Source organism: Triticum dicoccoides, chromosome 7A, assembly GCF_002162155.2.
Source record: "Triticum dicoccoides isolate Atlit2015 ecotype Zavitan chromosome 7A, WEW_v2.0, whole genome shotgun sequence".
Lineage (NCBI taxonomy): Eukaryota > Viridiplantae > Streptophyta > Magnoliopsida > Poales > Poaceae > Triticum > Triticum dicoccoides.
Genome location: NC_041392.1, coordinates 732,125,080 through 732,138,397, shown reverse-complemented (window position 1 = coordinate 732,138,397; position 13,318 = coordinate 732,125,080).

Sequence of the window (13,318 nt, the reverse complement as noted above, 5' to 3'; positions counted from 1 at the left end):
GTGTTAGTAAGTTAATTGAGAGCTTGTTGTTTACTTTTTGGGATCGGGTTCCACTATGAAAATATAACTGAAGAAGAACCAAAAATATCACATGCTACTATTTTTCTTTCCTGTGAAGTGGATCGTTAATCCTTTGCTCATATTGCTTTAGGAAAATGGCGCCACCACCACCACCACCATGTCGACTGTGCAAGTCAAGGTGCGCCAATAGCCTTGCAACTGGCAAGCTGTTCGGCATCTACTCCCAGTCGAGTTTCTGTCATGCGGTGGTAAGAAATTAGATGAAATGTAACAACTATTTTATTTTTAGTGTTGGCATTACTGCATTGTGTCATGTTGCTTTTTTTTACACCGATCGTCCCATGCAATGTGAGGATGAAATTCAATAACCTGACAGGAGGCACTGTGACATTTGAGGCTGCTGGGCGGGAGGCGTACACTATGGAGGTCGAGAAAGGACGCAATATGTCGCAGATTGGAGGAGATGGATGGGCCCGTTTCCTCGCCCGCATGCGTCTTACTGGTGGTGAGTTGATCAACTTCTCCTTCAGAGCAGAAAGACCCAAGCTGGTTGTCATTTATCTCAACATGGTGGAAGATGATGAAGATGACGAAGATAATGAAGATGACGAAGATGATGAAGATGATGATGATAATGAGGACCCACTAGATGAATATGATGAGAACCCACTTCATGAAGCCATCGCAGCTTAAAGAATGAGGCTGGGCGAGGAGGAGGTGTGCAACCTATGGGACATAATTCCGCCACGTGATGACTTTGTCGGGGTGCCATTCTTGACCCGCCTGACAAGTACCATGGTTGATCGGCATGAAATGGTATGTTGTAACATCCCAATTTTTATTAAAGTTGGATGTTAATAGAATCACTCAATGCATACCATATTTCTTTGCATTATGGAGTTTTTTTTATATTCAAATAAAATCTTTTCCACTCGAGAAAAACAAGTGAGAGGGGATAAGATGACTTCCTCAAAATATAAAAGAGTGGGCAATTTTATTTTGAATATTACTTTAAGTTTTGGAGTTTATTGGTATTTATTTTTTATTTGCAAAAAGTGCATTAGTTGCATTAGGAAAATATTTTAAAAATGTTCTGTGCTTTAGTTAATGTTCATTAGGCTCTAAATATTGCATAGTTATTTTAGAAATTATTGTGGTGTTTTTATTTATTCATTTGAATTATTTAGGGCCACTTTAGTATTCGGTTTAAAAAACGCACACACTCACCGCAGCCTGGACCGAAACTGGGTTCGGCCCAGGAGCGCCCCAACCGGCCCAGCAGGCCATTTGGCCCAAGGCCAGCGCCCAGCGCCCGACGCCTTCCGCACCGGTCGACCGCCCGCGCCCCCTCTCGCTCGCTACGGCCGCTGCCACTGCTAGGCGGGCCCTGCCTCGTCAGCTCGTCCCCAACCTCCCGCACGGCGCGGGATAAACATCCGCGCCTCGTCGCCGCAACCACCGGCCACCTCGCGCTCGGATATAGCTTATCCGCAGCTCCCTTGCCCTCTGCCCTCGCCTATAAAATCCCCTCGACCACCTCTTCCATCCTCGCCATCTCGCTTCTTCCCACGCCGCCTCTACTGCTCGCCGTCGCCGTTCGCATCTTGCCGGAGCCGCGCCACTCCATCGTCCATTTTGTCGTCTGTGGCACCCCTAGCTCTCCTTCCTTTGTCAATTGGATCCCCGCGACAACGCGCATCGTTTTGACACATTTTTTGCCCCTAGGTACCGTCGGAGCCGCCGCACAGTCGACGCCGGACTCGCCGGAGCTCCGAGGGCTGCCGTCTTCGCCCCGCCCCGTCCGGACGTCGCCGACGCACGCTGACACCACCTTCGTGACGCCCAAGCCGCGCCGCACCTTCCCGTCTTCTTCCCCGACACCGAGGACCGACGTAGCCACCGTCCCCTCCGCCACAGATGCCGCGCCGCCGTCTTCGTCGTCGCCGGCCACCACCACCACCCACTGTAAGCCGCCGCCCCACTCCCGCCCGTTAGATCGATCCCCGACGGCCCAGATTAGATTAGGTTCGGTTTTTTTATTTTGTGAAGAGGTACGCGGTTAACCGCGGTTCCCTTAGACCATGCGGTTTATTTAAACCGAGCATCGGTTTTCTTTAATTAGCCACAGCCGTTGTTTTTTTTTCTTATTTAGCGGTCGTTCGCCGTATAGCCTCCGCAGCGGATGCTGCTCGGCCAGCCAGGAGCCGCCACGTGGCTAGGGACCTGTTTGCAGTAGTTTTCTTCACCATTTAGTCCCTGTAAATAGCAGATTAGTCCCTGATCTGAGATTAGCCATAACTTTTTAACCGTAGATCCAAACTCGATGAAACCAGTGGCAAATTCTTCGTATTGTTTAGATCTATACAGTAGCATAGTTTTGCAAACTTTTGTTGGTTTTCAAATTTGAATTTATTCAGATTCGAATTCAAACTTCAAATAGCCATATCTCCCAACCCATAGCTCCAATTAAGTTCATTCGTTTTGCATGCTGTCACCGTAGCAAAGCCCTATCACCTGGACCTTTGTCACAATAATTTTCACACACTAGATTCTGCCCTTTAATATTTTTACTAGTATGCATAGTATGCACTATACTTCACATCACTTCCTGAACCATAGGCCGATGTTGTTTTACACTTAGAATATTTTTCGTGCTAGTGTGATGTTTGTTCATTTGGTTTTTCCGAGACTTTTGCTTTGCATGTTCTTCTTGGTTCTCTGGATTGTTGCTTATGTTTGTTTATCTTCCTTGCGATAGATTTCCCGGAGTGCGAAGCAGAATATTATTAGTCTTTAGAATTCAACCAGCAGTACCAAGGCAAGTTGCATCTTGATCATGTTTCATTACCTATGTTTTTATTATGCACTTAGTTCTTTGCGGTAGGACTGCATGGTATGAAGCTGGTGCCACATGACTTTGCTTTTCACCCAGTAGTTCATTGAGGAAGGTCTGAACCATATAACTTTGTCACCATCATCTTACATTATGTTGCTATGCTAAGTAGACGTGGATTGGGAAGTGATCATTGTGAGAGATGAGTGACAATGTAGTAAATAAGACCTAAGTTAAAAAAATGAACAACCTGGGCGGAAACTTGTGAGAATGGTGGCGAAGTACAGTGGGGCACGCATGGGAAATCCATGGTGGTGCACCACTAGTGGACCGTCCACTCAGGCTCAAAGAGATCAATCGTATTCTCATGTCTAGAAGCTTACGTGTGCAACCACTTGCCAATATGGGCTCTGGCTTAGCTGAGTAGTTAGTGTGCCCCCTTCCGGGATGGGCTAGCAGATGTAGAATGATGTAGGTGTACCGGCCTATCCGTGGGTTAAGGGGGAACATTTTCGAAAGGCAATGTCTCGATCTTCTGGTCATGGAGGTGGTCGAGTCTTGTGGGGAAAAGTGCACAACCTCTGCAGAGTTTTCAACCTAATCGATTAGCCGTGTCCCCGACTACGGACAACTTGAGCATCTAGTAGTGGGAAATGTTGGGACATCTCCTCACCTTTAATTAAACAATTGGGTTTGAAATGAAACTTGGGGACGGATGGAGTTGGATTTGCCAACTCATCCTATGCAAATGTGTAGTAGTAGAATAACAATCTTTTCAAATAGGGAAAAACTAGCTTTATGCAAAAAACTAAACTTAGAGTTTTCCACCAGCCAAACTGCATGTAAAAATAGGTTCATTGCACTATGATGTAACTTGCCAGTACATTTAATGTAATGACCCATTTGGTTGCAACTTATCACATTGCAGATATATCAGACGAGGATTAAGGTGCGATAGGTCGATGTTCTACACTCAACCTTGCTCGTGGTGTTGGACTCATTTACTTCTTTGCTTCTGCAGTATTTGCTTATTGGCTTTCTGCCCTATTTTGTAATAAATGTATTGCTCCTGGACTATCGATGTAATAAAGAGATGTGTGTTATTTCTGTTATTTCATCGAGTACTGTGTGTGCTAGCAAGTCGATCCAGGGACTAGCATGGTAAGCACAGAGACTTCGACTCTTAACGAGTCGGGTCGCTACAAGATGGTATCAGAGCACACGTTGACAGTAGGACACGACCCATAGAAATGGAGAAAAGCCATAGGATAATAACTATAGTTTTCATTTTCCATATATATGCTTTCGTCTCGTACCTTCTCTACTTCAATACTAATTTCTTCTCTTTTTCAAAATGTAGATGTCGTCCGCCCTTGTTGAGTTCGAGCAGCCCGATGAGACCATGCCCTTTGGAAGGCAGCTGGTGAAGATCACAAAGCACCTGAAGATTGGGCTTCCCACATTCACTGGAACCTTCATCGCCACCCTGCCCGAGGAGACACATTGGAGGATCAATGCTCATATCCCTGGACGCATCCTCGGAAACCGCACCAAGCCCATTGATTTCCATGTGGATACCGCAATATGGGGCTTGGGCAGGGGTATCGCTGCTCACATTGCTCTCGGACGCATTCGGGAGGTGTATGACGAAGACCTCAAGAGGACCTCCTTCGTGATGTACGGACGCCGCGACGCAAATGGAGATGTGGTCCGTACCCTGGAGGACGAGACGATAGCATCCCATATCTAGGACATGGAGGAGCACATTCGTATAATGGAGCTGGAGCTGTCGGACAACATGGTCGTCATCAAGAACCTCATGACCCGCAAGGCCGAGATAGAGGAGGAGCTCCAGGATGCTCGCATCGAGCACGAAGGAGAGCTGGACGCACTGCAGGAGAAGATAGACGACCTGAAACTTGAGCTCGAGGAGGCCGAGGAGAAGCTGGATGAGGGAGAAAACATCCAGGAGGATCACTTGTATGGAGCCGATCATCGCAGATGACTGGCTCTGCAAGATAGGAAGGGAACTGGCCACGGCAGGATGCAATGATGCGGAGAAGGTGAAGTTTGCTGCCCACCAGCTGGATGGATCGGCAGCTGCTTGGTGGGAGAACTACACCACCACATACCCCATGGAGAATGTGACTTGGGGTCAGTTCCAGCGGGCGTTCCGCACTGCTCATGTTTCAGCTGGAGCCATGAGTCTGAAGAAGGAGTTCCGCAGCTTGCGCCAGGGAGGACGCACGGTATCTCAGTATGTTGATGAGTTCAGTAAGTTGGCCCATTACGACCCAGAGGACGTGGCCACCGATGCAGCCAAGCAGGAGAAGTTTCTGGAGGGACTGAATGATGAGTTGGGAGTTCAGTTGACTATGGCAATATTTTCGGACTATCAGGAGCTGGTTGATAAGGCTATCATTCTTGAAGGCAAGCACCAACAGATGGAGAATCGTAAGAGGAAGTACGGTCACGAGAAGTATAACTCGGCAGTTCAACAGAAACCCCGCTACAGCCCGTACTCAGGGAGTTCTGGATCAGGCACTAGCATGTTTGGAGGGAATCACCGTAACCATGGGGGCCACATTCATCATGGAGGGAATGGACACAACCACCATGGTCACAAGCAGGGCAATGGTAATGGAGGAAATGGCAATCAGCAGCATTTCAATTCTTCCACACCGATGAAGAAGGACCTCAGTCACATCACCTGCTTCAAGTGCAAGAAGACAGGTCACTAGTCCAATGAGTGCCCTGAGGCGCAGAATGGAAATGGAAATGGCAATGGGAATTCTAGAGGCAAGAAGCCCAATTCTTTCACTAAGGGACATGTGAATCATGTCAATGTGGAAGAGGTTTATGAGCAGCCTGACACAGTGATTGTTAAGTTCTTGGTTAATTCATTTCCAGCACTCATTCTTTTTGACACTGGTGCATCGCATTCATTCATATCAAGGGGATTTGTGGATAAACACGAGTTGCCTACCATAGCTCTTAAGGCACCCATTCTAGTGAGTTCCCCAGGAGCCGAGTCTATGGCTAGTCAGGGATGTTTCCAATTGCCTTTGGACATAGGGGGACATGTTTTTCCCACAGATATGATTATACTAGAATTACAAGGGTTGGATGTAATCCTTGGGATGGATTGGATGTCCAAGTATGAGTGAAACATTGACTGTGCTAGTAGATCAATTTTTCTCACCACCCCGGAGAAGAAGAGGATCAAGTACGTATCCAGGCTTAAGCCTAAGAGGACTCAGGTGAACTCTCTTACGGGAGTTGTCTAGCAAGAAGTACTAGTGGTGAAGGATTATCCCGATGTATTTCCGGATGAGTTACCGGGTATGCCGCCAGATCGGGAGATTGAGTTTTTGATTGAGTTGCTGCCAGGCACAGGTCCTATCTCCAAGAGGCCGTATCGAATGCCTGCTAATGATTTGGAGGAAGTCAAGAAACAGATTAAGGAGAAAGGGTATATTCTCCCGAGTTCATCACCTTGGGGAGCCCCAGTACTTTTAGTGGAGAAGAAGGATGGAACCTTGAGAATGTGTGTGGATTACCGCTCTTTGAATGAGGTGACCATCAAGAACAAGTATCCCCTACTGATGATCAATGACTTGTTTGACTAGCTAGAAGGAGCTAGTGTTTTCTCCAAGATTGATCTTCGATCGGGTTATCACCAGTTGAAGATTCATGAGAAGGATATACCCAAGACAGCCTTTACCACAAGGTATGGGCTTTATGAGTACACAGTCATGTCCTTCGGTTTGACAAATGCCCCTGCCTATTTTATGCACATGATGAACAAAGTATTCATGAAGTTCCTGGATAAGTTTGTTGTGGTATTCATTGATGACATATTGGTTTACTCCAAGAATGACGAGGAACACGCTGAACATCTGCGCTTGGTTTTGGAGAAGCTCAGAGAACATCAACTTTATGCAAAGTTCAGCAAGTGTGAGTTTTGGCTGAAGGAAGTCGGATTCCTTGGATATATAGTGTCAGGTGAAGGGATTGTAGTGGACCCTACCAAGGTAGAGTCAGTCACAGAATGGAATGCACCCACGATAGTTGGCAAGATTCGTAGTTTTCTTGGGCTTGCAGGATATTACCGTAGATTTATTGAAAATTTCTCCAAGATTGCCAGGCCCATGACATCATTGTTGCAAAAGGACACCAAGTTCGTTTGGACTGAAGAGTGTGAAGCCAACTTTCAAGAGTTGAAGAAGCGTTTGGTTACAGCCCCAGTGTTAGTCCTGCCTGACGTACACAAGGACTTTCAGGTGTATTGTGATGCTTCACGTCAGGGACTTGGAGGTGTTCTTATGCAAGAGGGGAAGGTTGTAGCTTATGCTTCACGACAGCTTCGACCTCATGAGTTGAACTATGCCACGCATGATTTGGAGTTGGCAGCTGTAGTGCATGCACTCAAGACATGGAGAGACTATCTTATTGGGAATCGTTGTGATGTTTACATGGATCACAAGAGTTTGAAGTATATCTTCACGCAGAAAGAGTTGAATCTCAGGCAAAGGAGATGGTTGGAACTTATAAAGGATTATGACATGAGTCTGCATTATCATCCAGGAAAAGCCAACGTTGTGGCAGCAGCTTTGAGCCGTAAGAGTTATGTTAATACCCTTACAGCAGGAGGTTTACCTCAGGAGTTATGTGATGAGCTTAGAGACCTTCAATTGGAAATAGTTCCAAGAGGTTGTGTTGCCGCACTCGAGGTGAAGTCCACCTTGTTGGTAAGAATCAGAGAAGCCTAGAAGTTGGACCAAGGTATTGCTGAGATCAAAGAAATGATGAGCAAAGGGAAAGCAGAAGGATTCCGTGAGGATGAACATGGAACCATATGGTTTGAGCAACGGATTTGTGTACCCAGTGACCGGGAGAACAAGAAGTTGATTCTTCAGGAGGCTCATGACTCACCGTATTCGATACACCCAGGCAATGCCAAGATGTATTTGGACTTGAAGGAAAGTTTTTGGTGGGCTGGTATGAAGCGAGAAATTGCCGAGTATGTGGCAATATGTGATGTATGTCAGAGAGTAAAGGCAGAACATTAGAAACCAGCAGGATTACTTCAGCCGTTGCCTATACCTGATTGGAAATGGGATAAACTTGGTATGGAATTTATCACGGGGTTACCCAGGACCCGTTCAGGTTATGATTCCATTTGGGTGATAGTGGATCGTTTGACTAAGGTTTCTCACTTCATTCCAGTAAAGACCACCTATACAAGTGCTAAGATGGCAAGGATATATACGACCAGGATCGTATGTCTGCATGGAGTTCCAAGGAGCAAAGTATCGGATAGAGGAACGCAGTTTACCTCAAAGTTTTGGAAATAGTTACACGAAACTTTGGGTACCAGGCTAGAGTTCAGTACAGCCTTCCACCCACAGACTGATGGGCAGACAGAGAGAGTCAATCAGATTCTAGAGGACATGTTGAGAGCGTGTGCGCTAGACTATGGGTCTAGTTGGGATGATAACTTACCCTACGCAGAGTTCTCATACAACAACAGCCGCCAAGCCAGTTTACAGATGGCCCCTTTCGAGGCATTGTATGGAAGCAAATGCAGGACACCCTTGATGTGGGATGGAGTTGGAGATCGCAAGTTGTTTGGACCTGACTTGATCAGGGATTCTGAGGAGAAGGTCAAATTGATTCGTGACAGACTTAAGATATCCCTGTCAAGGCAGAAAAGTTATGCCGGTGCTAAACGCAAGGAAGTGATCTATGAAGTGGGAGATAAAGCATATCTTCGAGTGTCTCCACTTCGAGGTATTAAAAGATTTGGAGTCAAAGGGAAGTTAGCACCAGGATTTGTGGGACCATACAAAGTTCTGGAACACAGAGGAGAGGTTGCATACCAGTTGGAATTACCAGAGGCTTTGTCGGGAGTTCATGATGTGTTTCATGTTTCCCAGCTGAAGAAGTGTCATGCAGAGATGGCGGACATTCCTTTGAGGGATACAGTGCCACTCGAGGCAATTCAGTTGGAGAGCGATCTGACTTATGAGGAGAAACCTATTAAGATTCTTGAGACTGCAGAAAGAATCACTCATACCAAGATCATCAACTTCTGCAAGGTTCAGTGGAGTCACCACACCGAGGAGGAAGCTACGTGGGAACGAGAGGAAGATCTTAGACAGGACCATCCACACCTTTTTGCTGGCCAACCCGAATCTCGAGGACGAGATTCATCTTAAGGGGGGTAGGTTTGTAACATCCCAATTTTTATTAAATTTGGATGTTAATAGAATCATTCAATGCATATCATATTTCTTTGCATTATGGAGTTTTTTATATTCAAATAATATCTTTTCCACTCAAGAAAAACAAGTGAGAGGGGATAAGATGACTTCCTCAAAATATAAAAGAGTGGGAAATTTTATTTTGAATATTACTTTAAGTTTTGGAGTTTATTGGTATTTATTTGCAAAAAGTGCATTAATTGCATTAGGAAAATATTTTAAAAATGTTATGTGCTTTAGTTAATGTTCATTAGGCTCTAAATATTGCATAGTTATTTAGAAATTATTGTGGTGTTTTTATTCATTCATTTGAATTATTTAGGGCCACTTTAGTATTCGGTTTAAAAAAACGCACACACTCACCGCAGCCTGGACCGAAACTGGGTTCGGCCCAGGAGCGCCCCAACCGGCCCAGCTGGCTATTTGGCCCAAGGCCAGCGCCGAGTGCCCGACGCCTTCCGCACCGGTCGACCGCCTGCGCCCCCTCTCGCTCGCTACGGCCGCTGCCACTGCCAGGCAGGCCCAACCTCCCGCACGGCGCGGGATAAACATCCGCGCCTCGTCGCCGCAACCGCCGGCCGCCTCGCGCTCGGATAGAGCTTATCCGCAGTTCCCGTGCCCTCTGCCCTCGCCTATAAAATCCCCTCGACCCCCTCTTCCATCCTAGCCATCTTGCTTCTTCCCACGCTGCCTCTACTGCTCGCCGTCGCCGTTCACATCTCGCCGGAGCCGCGCCACTCCGTCGTCCATTTCGTCGTCTGTGGCACCCCCTAGCTCTCCTTCCTTTGTCAATTGGATCCTCGCGACAACACGCATCGTTTTGACACATTTTTTTGCGCCTAGGTACCGTCGGAGCTGCCGCACAGTTGACCCCGGAGTCACCGGATCTCCGAGGGCCGCCGTCTTCGCCCCGCCCCATCCGGACGTCGCCGACGCACGCCGACACCACCTTCGCGACGCCCAAGCCGCGCCGCACCTCCCCGTCTTCTTCCCCGACGTCGAGGACCGCCGTAGCCACCGTCCCCTCCGTCACCGATGCCGCGCCACCGGCTTCGTCATCGCCGGCCACCACCACGACCCATTGTAAGCCGCCGCCCCACTCCCGCCCGTTAGATCGATCCCCGACGGCCCAGATTAGATTAGGTTCGATTTTTTTTATTTTGTGAAGAGGTACGCGGTTAACCGCGGTTCCCTTGGACTGTGCGGTTTATTTAAACCGAGCGTCGGTTTTCTTTAATTAGCCACAGCCGTTGTTTTTTTACTTATTTAGCGGCATTCGCCGTATAGCCTCCGCAGAGAACGTGGCCAGGGACCTTCTTGCAGTAGTTATCTTCACCATTTAGTCCCTGTAAATAGCAGATTAGTCCCTGATCTTAGATTAGCCATAACTTTTTAACCGTAGATCCAAACTCGATGAAATCAACGGCAAATTCTTCGTGTTGTTTAGATCTATGCAGTAGCATAGTTTTGCAAACTTTTGTTGGTTTTCAAATTTGAATTTATTTAGATTCGAATTCAAACTTCAAATAGCCATATCTCCCAAACTGTAGCTCCGATTAAGTTGATTCCTTTTGCATGCTGTCACCGTAGCAAAGCCCTATCACGTGGACCTTCGTCATAATAATTTTCACACACTAGATTCTGCCCTTTAATATTTTTACTAGTATGCATAGTATGCACTATACTTCACATCACTTCCTGAACCATAGGCCCATGTTGTTTTACACTTAGAATATTTTTCATGCTAGTGTGATGTCTGTTCATTTGGTTTTTCTGAGACTTTTGCTTTGCATGTTCTTCTTGGTTCTCTGGATTGTTGCTTATGTTTGTTTATCTTCCTTGCGATAGATTGCCCGGAGTGCAAAGCAGAATATTATCAGTCTTTAGAATTCAACCAGCAGTACCAAGGCAAGTTGCATCTTGATCATGTTTCATTACCTATGTTTTTATTATGCACTTAGTTCTTTGTGGTAGGACTGCATGGTAGGAAACTGGTGCCATATGAATTTGCTTTTCACCCAGTAGTTCATTGGGGTAGGTCTGAACCATATAACTTTGTCACCATCGTTTTACTTTATGTTGCTATGCTAAGTAGACGTGGATTGGGAAGTGATCATTGTGAGAGATGAGTGACAATGTAGTAAATAAGACCTAAGTTAAAAAAATGAACTACCTAGGCGGAAACTTGTGGGAATGGTGGCGAAGTACAGTAGGGCACGCATGGGAAATCCATGGTGGTGCACCACTAGTGGACCGTCCGCTCAGGCTCAAAGAGATCAATTGTATTCTCATGTCTAGAAGCTTACGTGTGCAGCCACATGCCAATATGGGCTCAGGCTTAGCTGAGTAGTTAGTGTGCCCCCTTCCGGGATGGGCTAGCAGATGTAGAATGATGTAGGTGTACCGGCCTATCCGTGGGTTAAGGGGGAACATTTTCGAAAGGCTATGTCTCGATCTTCCAATCATGGAGGTGGTCGAGTCTTGTGGGGAAAAGTGCACAACTTCTGCAGAGTTTTCAACCTAATCGGTTAGCCGTGTCCCCGGTTACGGATAACTTGAGCATCTAGTAGTGGGAAATGTCGGGAGATCTCCTCACCTTTAATTAAACAGTTGGGTTTTAAATGAAACTTGGGGACGGATGGAGTTGGATTTTCCAACTCATCCTATGCAAATGTGTAGTAGTAGAATAACAATCTTTTCAAATAGGGAAAAACTAGCTTTATGCAAAAAACTAAACTTAGAGTTTTCCACCAGCCAAACTGCATGTAAAAGTAGGTTCATTGCACTATGATGTGACTTGCCAGTACATTCAATGTACTGACCCATTTGGCTGCAACTTATCACATTGCAGATATATCAGACGAGGATTAAGGTGCAATAGGTCGATGTTCTACACTCAACCTTGCTCGTGGTGTTGGACTCATTTACTTCTTTGCTTCTGCAGTATTTGCTTATTGGCTTTCTGCCCTATTTTGTAATAAATGTATTGCTCCTGGACTATCGATGTAATAAAGAGATATGTGTTATTTCTGTTATTTCATCGAGTATTGTGTGTGCTAGCAAGTCGATCCAGGGACTAGCACGGTAAGCACAGAGACTTCGACTCTTACCGAGTCGGGTCGCTACATATGTTATACTGACTGTAGTAATTTGATGATATATATATATATATATATATATATATATATATATATATATATATATATATATATATATATATATATTCTTTATTGTTATACTTAGTTGATAGTGTAGTACTGTGTCTTTTGGTAGTGTAGAAATCTATACTTAATAGAAATATATTTGCAAGAGTATGTGCGAGGCTATTTATTAATTGATATGTTTTTCTTATTCAGAAATTTCCAAAGAACCTATTTGTGAGTTATGGTATCGAGCCTGATAAAGAAGGCTCAGCTAGACTACGCCTTACCGCAAGCGGCTCCATCACCACCTGTACTTACCGCATGGACACAGACGGTCGCAAGAATCCTCGTTGGCAAGAGATTTCTTGTTGGCAAGAATGTTCGTGTTGGACAGGCCATCCTAATTACTATCAGGAACACCCACCGCCCAGGCTTGAGGATGATAATCGTCGTCGATATCATCTAGCTAGAACTACATATGTGTGTGTGGCTATATCATCTAGAACTACATTTGATGATCGTCGTCGATATCATGTAGAACTACATATGATGATCGTCGTCATATGATGATCGTCGTCGATATCATCTAGAACTATATATGATGATCGTCATCGATATCACCTTCGTACTGCTTGAGGATGCATATGATGATCGTTATCGAGTAATTCGGAACGGAGGTAGTACTACCTAGTACCTATAATGCTTTATGAAATTGATATCTAGTAGTACCTAGTATCTGGAAATTGTAGTTTATTGAAACTGAAACTGGGTAGGAAGCGGGGGAAAATGATGAAACACATAGCAGTAGCGCGGGGCTAGGAAAACGCTACAACTAAGTAATAGTAGCGTGTTCTGGAAAAGCGACGCTGATATAGTAGTAGCGCGGGTGCAAACCGCGCTACTACTAACAGTTAGCTGTAACGCCTTATTGGTAGCGCGGCTGCCTGCGCTGCTGATAGCCTCAAAACCCACGCTACTACTAGGGTTTTCCCTAGTAGTGGGGCCGAGAGGAAAATGTTTGTTTTGTTAACATTTAAGGTTTAAGGGCATATGCA